Source organism: Scylla paramamosain, chromosome 20 (assembly GCF_035594125.1).
Source record: "Scylla paramamosain isolate STU-SP2022 chromosome 20, ASM3559412v1, whole genome shotgun sequence".
NCBI lineage: Eukaryota > Metazoa > Arthropoda > Malacostraca > Decapoda > Portunidae > Scylla > Scylla paramamosain.
The window spans coordinates 21,133,658-21,146,789 of record NC_087170.1 but is presented as its reverse complement, the minus strand read 5'-3'; the positions used below and the strand labels follow the sequence as shown (position 1 = coordinate 21,146,789).

At 42.6% G+C, this 13,132-nt stretch overlaps 2 protein-coding genes across 9 annotated transcripts in view; one reads left to right on the top strand and one right to left on the bottom strand.

Moving 5' to 3' along the window:
- Positions 1–13,132, top strand: part of LOC135110606 (dipeptidase 1-like) — a 125,574-nt gene that overhangs the window by 14,784 nt on the left and 97,658 nt on the right. The window lies entirely within an intron of this gene.
- Positions 1–13,132, bottom strand: part of LOC135110609 (UDP-glycosyltransferase UGT5-like) — an 88,455-nt gene that overhangs the window by 25,751 nt on the left and 49,572 nt on the right. The window lies entirely within an intron of this gene.

Here is a 13,132-nt window from a genome sequence, read left to right as displayed (position 1 = left end):
TATTTCCGCTAAGAAAACTTGTTGGCATTCAAGGCGGTGACGAAGGCGGCGGTCACAAGTTGTTATCGTGATTGTTGCCGACCTCTTTACACACACACACACACACACACACACACACACACACACATCTGAGCCGCGTAGGAGACCCAGTGAAACCAAGACAGGGTGGGTTCTATATTAGTTTTCCTCGCTCCAAGCCTTCCTACCATTGTGTCATCAAGTGTGGAGTTCACCGTCGGGTTCACCGTCAGGCTGAACCTCATAAACTCAGAGTGTGCCTAAATTGCCATGTAATTAGGACTCCTGTGTACACTGCAGCCAATTACTGAATGTGCAGCTGAAATTGTCCTATATTACAGTGGGACAGCTACCGGAACAGCCTAATTCTTCGCTCCACGCACCACCACTCTTGAAAGCTCATTAGACCGCACACATGTAGCTCACGTGTTCAGTAAACAAACACTAATTACTTTCGAGATTATAACAAATATTTGTCACCTTAATATAGCTTTCTATAAACAAACATTAAACAGGAACAAAATTCACAACCACTAGACAAACCGCTGAAGCTAAAAAATATTTCCAATAAAGTAATTCTCCACACTATTTATTTTAATAATTCAAGACCTTGGTAGTACAAAGCGTGCAAAGTATTTATGAGAGGGCGAGTTCAAATTAGATCGTTTGTTTATCTAAATATTTGCCGTTGTAAACACGGGTGTGGATGCATGTGTGTGTGTGTGTGTGTGTGTGTGTGTGTGTGTGTGTGTGTGTGTGTGTGTGTGTGTGTGTGTGTATGTGTGTGTATACTTCTTTGCCTGTGCTATGTGTGCGCATGGTTTCGTGTCAAAATACGAGCCTGTGTAAAAGAAAGGTTACAAGCAAAAACTATCAGCAACGTTTTCCTGTTTTTCCCCTTTCCTTCCCCCTCTCCCCTTTATTTATTTATTTTTTTCGCGGAAGTTCACCTTGTCGTAACGCGTCGCGCTACCCCGCCCTTTCCTCGGAGCGGGCGCGGCAAGGCGATCATTAAGTGCGGTCCAGACTCCTAAGCGAGGTGTGGGTCGCTTTGAATTTCTCCCACACGCCTGCCAAGAAATACGACAGGTGTACGCTGGCGCTGAGAAAGTTGGAGGTGTGTTAGGGAGTGTGTGTGCGGCCTGGTGTGTCTGCAGGCGGTGTTGAGTGCTGCTAACAGTACAACTCGGATTAGTGCGATGACATACGGTGCAGGATGAAATTTGCGGCGAAATGTGGTGTAGGAATAGTTCTGCGGCGCGATAGTCAGAGTGCGGCTTAAAAAAAAAAAAATGGTGCTGCATAGCGTGGCTGGTGCACCGAGACCTGCGCCACTACGGTCGTCCAGCAGAAAGGCAATTATTCCACCCAAGTGAATTTCACCCTCCAATATTATTACTGCATTAAAATTTTATCCTCCATGCCAAAAGACTGAAGTTGAATTTAAAAACCTAACTAACTTATCGTGTGTGGAATTATTTTCTTTGGGGGATAAATCTTACGAGTGGAGTGCTAACGAAAGAAATTCTACATAAGGAGGAATTTGTAGTGTTTGGTGGAAAACATGTAGAGAAGCAAAATGTTCCGTGATAATAAGTGATGTAGTAATTAGGGCTACATACTTTCTAAATGAACAAGATAAATAAGTAAATAAAATAAATGCCTAAAATTAAGGAACACGAGCACACAGCACTGGGAACGACTGTGTGAAATACTATAGCATCCTTAATTTTCCCTAGGGTGTAGTGAGGGCACGGTACTGCAGAGTCGCGTGTAGTGGTGAAGGCGCCGCAGAGTCACATAAACATGGCGAGATATCGTTATGGTGTGCAAACAAGTCGGAAGAGCACATAAGAACATAAGAAAATAAAGAAAGCTGCAAGAATTACCAGATTTACAAGTGGCAGTCTACTTATCATCCCCATCTATAAACTTATCTAATTTAAAGCTCCCTAATGACTCAGTAATAACAACCGAATTACTCAGTCCATTCCATTCATCTGCCACTATATGACAACCATTTCCTTCCCATCTCTTTCTTAAATCTAGCTTTTTTAAGCTTCACACGTTCTCAGTCTGTCAGCGTTACACATTAGTTTCAGTCTGTTATTAGTCGGTCAGGCACGAGCAAGTCCATGAATACCTCAAGAGTCCACCTGTCGCTTGGATAGACAGAGGTAGATGGACAGCAATGAAGCGCTGCCACTCAAGCTGATTGGCTGATGCAGGCGGGAATTAGTGGCTTAACTTGCCTAACTCGGAACACGGCCGGACCAGATGGCGCTACTTCTGGCGATGAGGAGGTATTGTTCCTCCGGCAGGCAGAGACGCGAGATGGATGAGGCCCACAGAGGCAATGTTCCACGATTAACGGCGTGCCTGATTCAACCTCCACTCCGTTCCATTCTCTCTTCGTACCTGCGTGGCGGGGGAAGGGATGTGCGGAGAACCACGTGTCGCTAGAGAGTCGTTTGGCGCCTTCTCAGAGGCACAATAACGTAGATGTGTGGCTGAGGATAATGCTTCTTGCTGAGAGAGGATTGGATGATGCGTGAGAAAAGAGTGTCAATAGCTTTGCTGTGCAGACTTTGAAAATATACGAGGAATTAACTGCCATGTCAGTATGGCATTGTTTTTCTTTTCATGAGTGTGAGAAGAGCGGGAATGCACGCCTCTACCCTTCAGTTCCTATGAAATCTAATGTGGCAGCAACCTTTCCACTTGTTATTGGTCGCCTTCCTTCAGGCTAAATACTTCAGTCAGTGCCTATCACAAAATCCTCAGGCAATAAACTTCCTTTTCTCTAATCCGCCGTTCTTTCATCAAGATCATCATTTCGATAATCACTTCTCGGCATGCAGCACAGCAGTAACTCACTACATGACGCCATTACTCTTCATCTTCGTCGGAGGAGCCGCTAGTACTAAAAATCAGAAAGGGGGAAGGAACGAAGAAGGAAACTTTAAATCTCAAAATGAGAAACACCAGGGAAATTCGAAATCCTAAATGAGATCTAAATGGTAATGTGTTTATGAGAGCATCTGCTGAACGCGGGCCGCAAAAAGTTGCCGTTCTAAAGTCCCGGGTCGCCTCGCCTCCGACACGCGCCAGGAAACTCCAGAAGATGCTGAGTTTGCCATCCCGTAAAGCAAATTAACTTAGTTAGTGAAATTTGACCTTAGCAGAGAAAGTTAGTCTGGTGGCAGGGGTGAGACGGTGACCTTCAGGTGGGGAGGGGGAGGAAGTACAGGCTTGAGGGGAATAAATATAAATACATAATAATAATAGTAATAATAATAATAATATGTCAGGTGTGTGTGAGGGGGGGGGCCGCAGATAGACAAGACACAGACACCCTCCAGAGACTGTAGGTCATTTGTCGTTAATTCAGTTTTTTCTACTGTGAAGCCAAGAGTCACTTTACAGACCGGAAAAAAATAATTTGACATAACTTTTCGCCACAGAGAAGACAGTTCAAACCTAACGAACAAAAAATAAACATGGAAAGTCGCAATCCAAAAAAAAAAAAAAAAAAAAAAAAAAAATAATTCAAGGCAAACTTACCCCAAAAAAAGTCACAATCAATTAAAAAGAGACAAAAAAAAAAAAAGGAATGTCACCGAAACTATAGAAGTGACAGATGAGTACACGACAAAAACCCACAAGAGGATAACTGGCGTGGTGGTGATCCGTGCTTCCAAAGGCCAAAGCAACAGGCAGAGAGAGAGAGAGAGAGAGAGAGAGAGAGAGAGAGAGAGAGAGAGAGAGAGATGGAGGCCAGTAAACGTGAAAGGGAGAGACAGCATATAGGGCACCAGCACAATATATTGGTCACACTGCCCATCCAAGGCCACCCCAGCAACAGCATATCACGGAGGGGCGGGGAGAGGTGGCAGGGCAGAACGAGACAGAAGGAAGAGGATTACGAAAGGGAGAGGGAGAGAGAGGGGGGAGAGAGGGAGGGTGAACTGATAGGTAACGTGATATGGCAGGCTTGACAACAAGACCTGCCTCCCGTCCTACGCAACTCCCACGGCGCAGGATGTCGTGTTGGAGGCTGGCGGTGGAGGGGAGGTGGTGGAGGTGGTGGAGGTTGGGGGAAGGGGGTAAAACATGTCGAATATCAAACGTGTTATCAATGTGGCACTCTCTCTCTCTCTCTCTCTCTCTCTCTCTCTCTCTCTCTCTCTCTCTCTCTCTCTCTCTCTCTCTCATGACACTCACTAAGATGCATGCCAGTAAATACCTTCTCACTTCAATTATATGTGACACTCGACTACACAAACTAATCATAAGAAAATAAACATGAAGGGCCCTGATTATATATATAAGGTAGAACTGCCCTTGGTGTCCCCTTCAGCGTGTGATTTCAATACTCCTGATGAGATCTACACCACTATCATTCCTTTGGGTCTTTGGCGGGTCATCTGAAGGAAGCGAGTGTACTGTACGAAGGAGGAAGAGGAGGAAGAAGAGAAGGAAGAGAAGAACAAGAAGAAGAAAGAGGAAGAAGAAAGAGGAAGGAGAAAGAAAAGAAGGAGAAACAAGAAGAAAAACAAGACAGCAACAACAAGAACGACAAGGAAAGGGAAACACGGAGGAGGAGGATATCAAGGAGGGAGAGAAGGTGGGAAGGAGATGAGACGAACTTCATTTGGAGAACGGGAGAGAGTATAAGGGAAGTGCCAAGAGGGAATACCACACGTCACTCTTTCACGACAGTACATGCACACAGAGAGCTTTCCAAGGTAAACTCGATTCTCCTCCTTGCTGCTGCTACTCCTCCTTCTTCCCGCCCTCCCCCTCTCCTCCTCCTCCTCTGGGGATGACTCGCTGGGGCTAAAGCTGCCTTGGTTGTTCTGCCGCCCCCTCCCTGACATCTCCCTTCCTCTTCCCTCCATCCCTACTTTCCTCCTCCCTCTTCCCTCCTCTCATCTCCGTTTTACTTCCTTCCATCACACCCTCCCATCAATTCTTTCCTCTTTTCTTCTTTACATATTTATTTGACCTCGTTTTCCGTCACATTCGCTCTCGTACTTGCAACTCTCCTCTTCGTTTTCTCCTTCATTCCTCTCTGCTTCACCTCTTTCTTATCTTCTTCCATTACACTCTCCGTTTCACCCATGTCCCTTCTCTCGCTTCGTCCCCTCTTAGTTTCCTTCCTCAAAATTTGCAGTGCACCCCAGTTTCACCTTTTGCCTCACGAGACTCCCAATAGTGCTCTTTCTGACACCCACTTTGCCGAAAACCTTATAATTTTTTGTCTCAACTACCTCCGAATGTCGAAACACCCGATTTTTTCTTTTTTGTATTCGTTTTTTTTTTTTTTTTTTGCTTCCACGATATCACTTGGTAGAAAGGAATGATAAGGATGCTGCGAGGGGAGAGAAAAAGGTGATTCGTTTAACGCCACAACGGCAGATCACTTTAAACTTGAAGGCTGCAGCTCAAAACTGGTGATATGTTAAAGGGAGAGTTGGGGAGGAAATGTCTTTGTTCTTTTGTGAAGCTGTTAAGGTTTGTTAGTATGCACGTGAGAGTACCTGTGTGTGTGTGTGTGTGTGTGTGTGTGTGTGTGTGTGTGTGTGTGTGTGTGTGTGTGTGTGTGTGTCTGTCATTCCTTTAAGAGAATTCCTTGCTCCGTACAATTCAGGCAAGGCTCATTTGTTTCACTGATTTTCGCGTGAATTATTTAATTTCTCTTAATAAGGCATCACGTATACGTAAATATTACAAATAAAAAAAAAAACTTCACAGGTAAATCCGTGATACAAAAAATACTTTAATACACTTTTGTCATTACCTGAAAAACAACTCATTAACTGATTTTCACTAATTTGTTACGATTATCTTTTCTCTGCTCGGACAATTCATAGATACAATACCACGGATCTCAATCAGTGCCTTTTTATGGCTTCAAAACTTTTTCCAGCCAGTCTTTTCTCAGCACTTCATCAAAACACGGCAACGTTCACAAACGCTTAATTTTAGGTGTAAAATTAAATAGAAGTTGTTATTGAGAAAATTACATGTACCTTTCTTTTAGTGTTCATGCGATTTTTATTTCCTAGAGAGAGAGAGAGAGAGAGAGAGAGAGAGAGAGAGAGAGAGAGAGAGAGAGAGAGAGAGAGAGAGAGAGAGAGAGAGAGAGAGAGGGAAAGGGAGCCGAAGGGTGAGATGAGGAGAATGGAAAGTCGTGTAATAGTGCGTGAAGGAAATTTCAAGGTGAGTCTGAAGGAGAGAGGGAGGTAGGCCGGTTTAAAGGGAAAGAAATACAACATTAAATATAGACAGAGCAACACGGGAGGACTGGCGGAGGAGGGCGAGCAGGGAACACGGATAACATTTTACTGGGAGTCAGGATTTCCGAGGAAGAAGGAACGTGAATATAGAAGAAACAAATGTACAAATTAAAAGTGCGATTCTTAAAGTCTCAAGGAAAGGATGGTTTGCTTTATTGTTTATTTGGGGGTTTTAAAAGAAATAAGGAAAGGATAAAGAATAAGAGGAAAGATGTCTGAGGTCCCCCGTCAAAAAAAAAAAAAAAAATGGAGACAAAGAGAAAGAAGAAAGAGCGGAAGAGAAATGAAGTGGAGAAAACCAAGAAATCCGTGAAAAAAAGAAGGTACAAAGCCGAAGAAAATGGACAAAAGAAAGTAAGGAAAAAGAAAAGCAAGATACATGTAGTGGAAAGTGATGAAAATAAAGGTCACCCTGCTAGCAAAACAACAACAACAACAACAACAAAAACAGCAACGGTAATGAGGATAATAATAATGATAATGACGATAACAACAACAACACCACCACCACTAACACCACCACCACTAGCACTAGAAGAAACAACAAAAATATCAATAACAGTAATAGCTACAACTCTTTCAATGATAGTTATTACACAAGTGAGAGGAAAGGAGCAAGAAAAGAATGGGGAACCAGAGAAGTTAAGTGAAAAATGAAGAGAAAACACAAGAGGTAGCAGGAGTTAGTTCACAAGAGTCTGCAGAATCTCACGCCAGCCACACACACACCCTCGCTTCCTTCCCTTCCCTCCCCACCTGCGCCTCCCTTCATTCCAAACCTACCTCTCCCCTTACATTCCCCACCTGCTTCTCACTTGTCAGTCTTTCCTCTTTCCCTTCTCTTTACTTCAATATATTTTTGCTAATCTCCCCTCTCCCTTTCCCTATTTCCTGTCCTCTACACCATCTGTGCCACTAGATTATTTTTTTACTTTTTTTTCTGCGCAATTCTCTTTTTTGGACTTAATTTCTCACTTTTTCTTTACGTTTTGCCTTTTCATTCAACTCTCCACCTCCTGAACTTTATGTACTATCTCAAGCTGCTCTTCTTTACCGCCACCTCTTCTCTTCTTACTCCGTCTCCCTTCCCTCTCTGTAGACACTTCGCTCTAGGAATGCCTCGCCTTCCTTCTGCAACGCCTTCTTCAGTTTCCCTCCTGGAGAGAAACTCGTCACCTATCTCCCATGTTCCTGATATTCGTGTGTGTGTGTGTGTGTGTGTGTGTGTGTGTGTGTGTGTGTGTGTGTGTGTGTGTGTGTGTGTGTGAGAAAAAATCCGCTACCTTAAAAAAAAAAAAAAAAAGGCATTATGACACACGATCCAACGAGTATTGATTTTTCACCTTCCGATAACTGCCGGAGTCTGAACGAACCAACCACTTTATTGTCGAACAGGAGGGAGGGAAGGAGATAGAGATGGAGGAGGGGGAAGGACGGAGGAAGGGAGAGAGGGGAGGAGGGAGAGAGAGAGGCGAGGTATGAAAAGAGTGAAGGTATGAAGAGAGAGAGAGAGAGAGAGAGAGAGAGAGAGAGAGAGAGAGAGAGAGAGAGAGAGAGAGAGAGAGAGAGAGAGAGAGAGAGAGAGAGAGAGAGAGAGAGAGAGAGAGAGAGAGAGAGAGAGAGAATTCCACAAGATAGTGCCATTGATGAACGAGAAATAATCATGTTATTTTTTCTTTGCTGTCGTTCTTCGTCCATGTTTGAATTAATGTTGCTTTCGGTGGTGGTGGTGGTGGTGGTGGTGGTATTTGTATTATTGTTGTTGTTGTTGTTGATGATATTGTTGCTGTTATTGTTGTTACTTCTGCTGTTACTCCTCCTTCTGTTGTTGTTGTTGTTGTTGTTGTTGTTCTTGTTACTTCTGTTCTTACTCCTCCTCCTCCTGTTGTTGTTGTTGTTGATGTTGTTGTTGTTGCTGAAAGACGCATGAATTGCAAGGTAAAAATACGAAACAAGTGCACAAAAATTCACAAAACTGACGGAAAATTTTGCAGGGATGGAGTGCAGAATATAAACTAGAAATAGAAAACTAAAGGAAGAGAAGAGAAGAGGAGGAGGAGGAGGAGAAGGAGAAGGAAAAAATAACTCACTTTAAAGGATACAATATGATGATAAGATTTAAAGGATAAGAGATAGGAAGAGAAAATAACCAGATTAGTAATGACTGACAGAAGGAGAGGTGGTTAGACGCGAAGAGAAGAACACGCACACAATGGAAGAACAACCGGGAAAGGCCAATGACAACATACAGTAAAACAGACGACGGTATGGATGGGTGGAAAACAGAAGTATATGAAGAAATAGAAGAGTGAGACAACAAAATAAGTAAAAGGCAACAATAAAAGAAAATGTAACAATGCACAATGGACACACATTTTCGAGAGATAGAGAGAGAGAGAGAGAGAGAGAGAGAGAGAGAGAGAGAGAGAGAGAGAGAGAGAGAGAGAGAGAGAGAGAGAGAGAGAGAGAGAGAGAGAGAGAGAGAGAGTGTCTCATACTACCCAAGAAAGGAAGGAAGGAAAAGAAAGCGAAGAATGAAAAAAAGTATATCTCTCAGCTTGAAAGGGAAGAGCTGGAGCAAGACAACTCAGATAATGAAGGGGAAAGAGACAAAGCAAATGCTGTTCCTTGCGTATCGGAGGGAGGAGAGAGACGAGAGGAGGACGAGGAGGAGGAAGAGATGGAGGTACACGGCAGGGATCCAAAGAGAGGATAAGAGACAAAGGTTCAGTAGAGAACAGAGAAGGAAAGGGACACGAGACAGGGAAACGAGATGCAGGCGTAAAAATACAGGGAAAGGTTAAGCGAAGAGAAGATTAGAGAGGAACAGAAGAGAAAGAAACGTGGTAAAAATGTCCTACCTGAGTTTCGTTTCTCTTTTCCTACACTCAACCGCTCCTCTTCCTCTCCTTTCTCTCTCTCTCTCTCTCTGAAGAATTAAAGTGATGAACGAGCAGTTACTGTCTTCTCTGAACACGAGGAAGGGGTGTGTAGTGTGGGAAATGTACGCTAAGAGTGGTTTTGTCGCGGAAAGGGGAAGAAGATGCTTGGTAATTCTACTGTCACCCTTACCCACAGACGTGATTTTCGTGACGTTTGAGGAAAAGTTTTTGTGCCAAGTATAAACAAGACCGGTAAGAATAAAAAGTATTCAAAGCTCATGTCGAAGCAATATGAAAGCGGGAAAGACGAAGCGAAACACTACTTGATATTCTCTACAAACTCCATTAATATATTAACATACATTTCTCCACTCGCACTCACGCCGCATCCACCAGCATGAACATCCATTCAGCCGCACTTCCGTTGCTCTTTGACATCTAAATTGACATCTAAAAAAAGTCTTGCTTCATGAAATCTATGCTACTAAGAGCGTTCAGTACATCCGCCTAACTTTCGTTTTCACAGCAGGGAGAATAAATCTGAGAGTAAACCAAACAACGTGAAATGTCGAGCATCCTTACGTCAAGTATCCATACTGAAACACTTATAACGAATAAAAGACCCTATACCATAAGAAAATATCAATTGAGATGAATGAATAAATGAATACATGAATCGAAGTGAGCCCTTTCATGCCGACAACTACACGCTTGAGTAGATCCCAGCATCAGATTTCAAGCTGTCGATCAAAAAACGCTATGCAGTTCCCGTGCATTATCTTACGAGACCTGTACGAATCCTTAAGACATCAACGATATGATTAAGAACCCATCTGTGTGTACAGCAAGTGAAGACACTTTTGCAGCATTAAGGACAGTGGAAGTGAGTTATGGTCGCATGGACTCCAAGACCATCCAGACTCCAGCATGGCGTCTGTAATCAAGAGTCCAGAGGCGAGGTGTAGTGCTGGACAGTGCGTATGGCAGGCAAATTCTCAATTAAACAATATCAAATTCGATGCAGGAGAGATGGGAGAACATACAAAAATGAACATACAAAAATAAACATTTTGTGCAGGCGACTTTTAGAATTAGTATATGGGGGAGCCATGGGTGGAAGTTTTAAGAGTGGAGAGAACATGAAGCGCGCAGGTTGCAGCCAGGAAACTGCCAGTCAGGCCTCTCGTTGTGGACGAGATAACGGTTGGCGGGCCACGTTACTCATGCCAGGAAAGCATTTTTGCTGCTCCCGTGACCAGCGGGTCCAGTCCACACGTGCACATTTGTGTGTTTCTTTTCTTTTTTCATATTTCTTCCCGAAAGTATAATTTACAAATTTAAGATTATACTTGTATATCATATAACACCCATTTAATTTGTATTTTTTTCTTTCTGACAAAGATTAACTTCCTCCAGTGCCACTGCGAATAGCTTATAAGAAGTAAATCTGTACTATGTGTTTCTTTAGTGTTTTCATAACTGCTGATATCTGTACAGAGTCAGAGGCAGAAGATTATAAACATGTAGAATGTAAGCGGTAATCTGAATGTAATATCCTTCAAACCAACGCTAGAGTAAGGTGAAAAGGTAAAACACAAAGGAATAGGAAGGAATAATCCATGAATCATTGCGTACAAGAATATGCCAAACAATGACATAGATCGCTTTCAACAAGAATACATCAAGCAGTCACATTGTCCAGAGAGGTTACAAAATCCTAGAAAAAAAGTAGAATGATAACAATATCTAGTGTCCCAGTATTACAAGTAGATATAACATTTAATTGCATGAATTTGTAATTTATACTTTGCAGCACACAATATAGACCTGTGTGTGTGTGTGTGTGTGTGTGTGTGTGTGTGTGGAGAGGTGAGTGGGTGGCTCGGTAGGTGGATGTGTGTGTGTGTGTGTGTGTGTGTGTGTGTGTGTGTGTGTGTGTGTGTGTGTGTGTGTGTGTGTGTGTGTGTGTGTGTGTGTGTGTGTGTGTTGCGAAAACAAGCCTTGACAATATTGACAGAACATTACACGCACCCGCACACACACACACATTCATAGTGACATAGATGCACACACAAATGTTATACAAACTGTCGAATAATAGTGTTGATAATAGTGTCAAGTGTAGTAGTGGTGGTGGTGGTGGCAATAGTGGTGGCTGTGAATTTGATGCTAAAGGAAATGGTGACGGTGTAGAATATGGCGATAGTGAATTATTGAGAGCAGTGGTGGTGATGGTGATGATGGATACAGCTGTCAGGATGGTGGTGGTGCTGGTGGTGGTAGTGGATAGGTGAAAGGCAGTGCTGATGTTGGTGATCATGGGCGAAGAAATCTTTTTGAGGGAGGTGATGATTGGGCAGAAATGGAGATGAACCCTCTTCAGAAAGGTACAGAATGAGGAAAGATGAGGCAGAAGATCAAAGGGAAGAATGGAGAAATGATGGAGGTGGAGGGGAATTCCACATCGCCACCAATAAATGACAATCGATAATCCTGAGAGGCGCTGAGGATGATAATGAAGGGAAGGAATTAATGTGAGGAGGCTTCTGAGAAAACTGCACTGCGAAAATGTCCTCTGCCTCTGAGAAACCATGCAAATTCTCTCTCTCTCTCTCTCTCTCTCTCTCTCTCTCTAGCGAACATAATATAATTCATACATATTAAATCAGTTGAAAATAAGAGCTCCCTGAAATTAGGCATCAATATAAGAGCTGAAGTAGTACAAATGAAGAGAAATGTGACAGTTTTCTATATTTTATCTTTTTAACGAATAAATAATGTTGCACTTTTCTCTTGATTTCTTTGTTTTGTTTCAGTACTACGAGTTTTACCAAGAGCCATCAGTTTGAGGGAAAAGAAGACGGTATTAATTAATATTATCCCGCTATAGAGAACAAATAAAAGATGTGCAATATGACAGTTAAGTTTATAAGACATATTGATGCTGTTATTTCAATGAGAAGAAATTACAAACTTTACCAGTGATGAATATATGAAAATAGACTAACATGAGGGGCAGAATACTAGGAATGCCATTAATACAAAGTTCAGACGAGCATTAACCATGAAAGCAGACACTCAGAATGCTGCAGTGGTGGTGGACACTAGAGATGAATCATGTGTGGAAAGATAAATGATTAGAGGACGAAGAGAAGACCTGGTGACATCTAACTGAACTATTACGTCAGCTTTAAGTCAACATCAGTCATGTTCACATATGACTATTAAGATAATAACTACCACTGAGTCTAATGTGGTAAATGGAACGGTCAGTAATCTAAAACGTCTGTAAAATGACAAAAATATAATTAAAAGTTTGCACAAAAATAACAACAAATCTCAGTAATGAATGCCTGGTTGTTCATGAGGGACCCTGAAAGCATTACCTAGTGAGTCTCGGGTGGGGAACGCAACAGTGTTTTAAATGTTTGTGAAAAGAAACATAAAGGTGTAATGAGAAGACTGCACGAAGCGAAAAGCAATGAAAGCCTCCAAAGCGCTTGACGTCAACATGGAATAGTAATGTAGGTCAAAGGGCGGAGCGGACAGGATTTCCTCTGTTTCCATCATTCCATTCCCGCAAAACACAAAGCGCTACAAGGCTGCAAAAAGAAGGTGAATTCAACTTCATGGAACCAAGGCGTATAGAAATATGCTAATATACAGCATGGCAATTTTCTCCACCAAAATTAACTCATCGCGGGTATTTAACATAGATTGGCGCAGAATATATATAGTCCATGTGAGTTGCATTAGCTGCGGGGACATGATCTCCACTCTAGAGGACGTTAAAATCACTCAACATGTCTAACTGATCCATTAATAAGCTTGATAGAGTCTCTCAACTCTTTGAAAGGATAAAATCACTCTGGCTCCTACTAGAGATCTCGTGTGCAGATGTGGGCGTGCTGTGACGGAGCGTTCACTGAG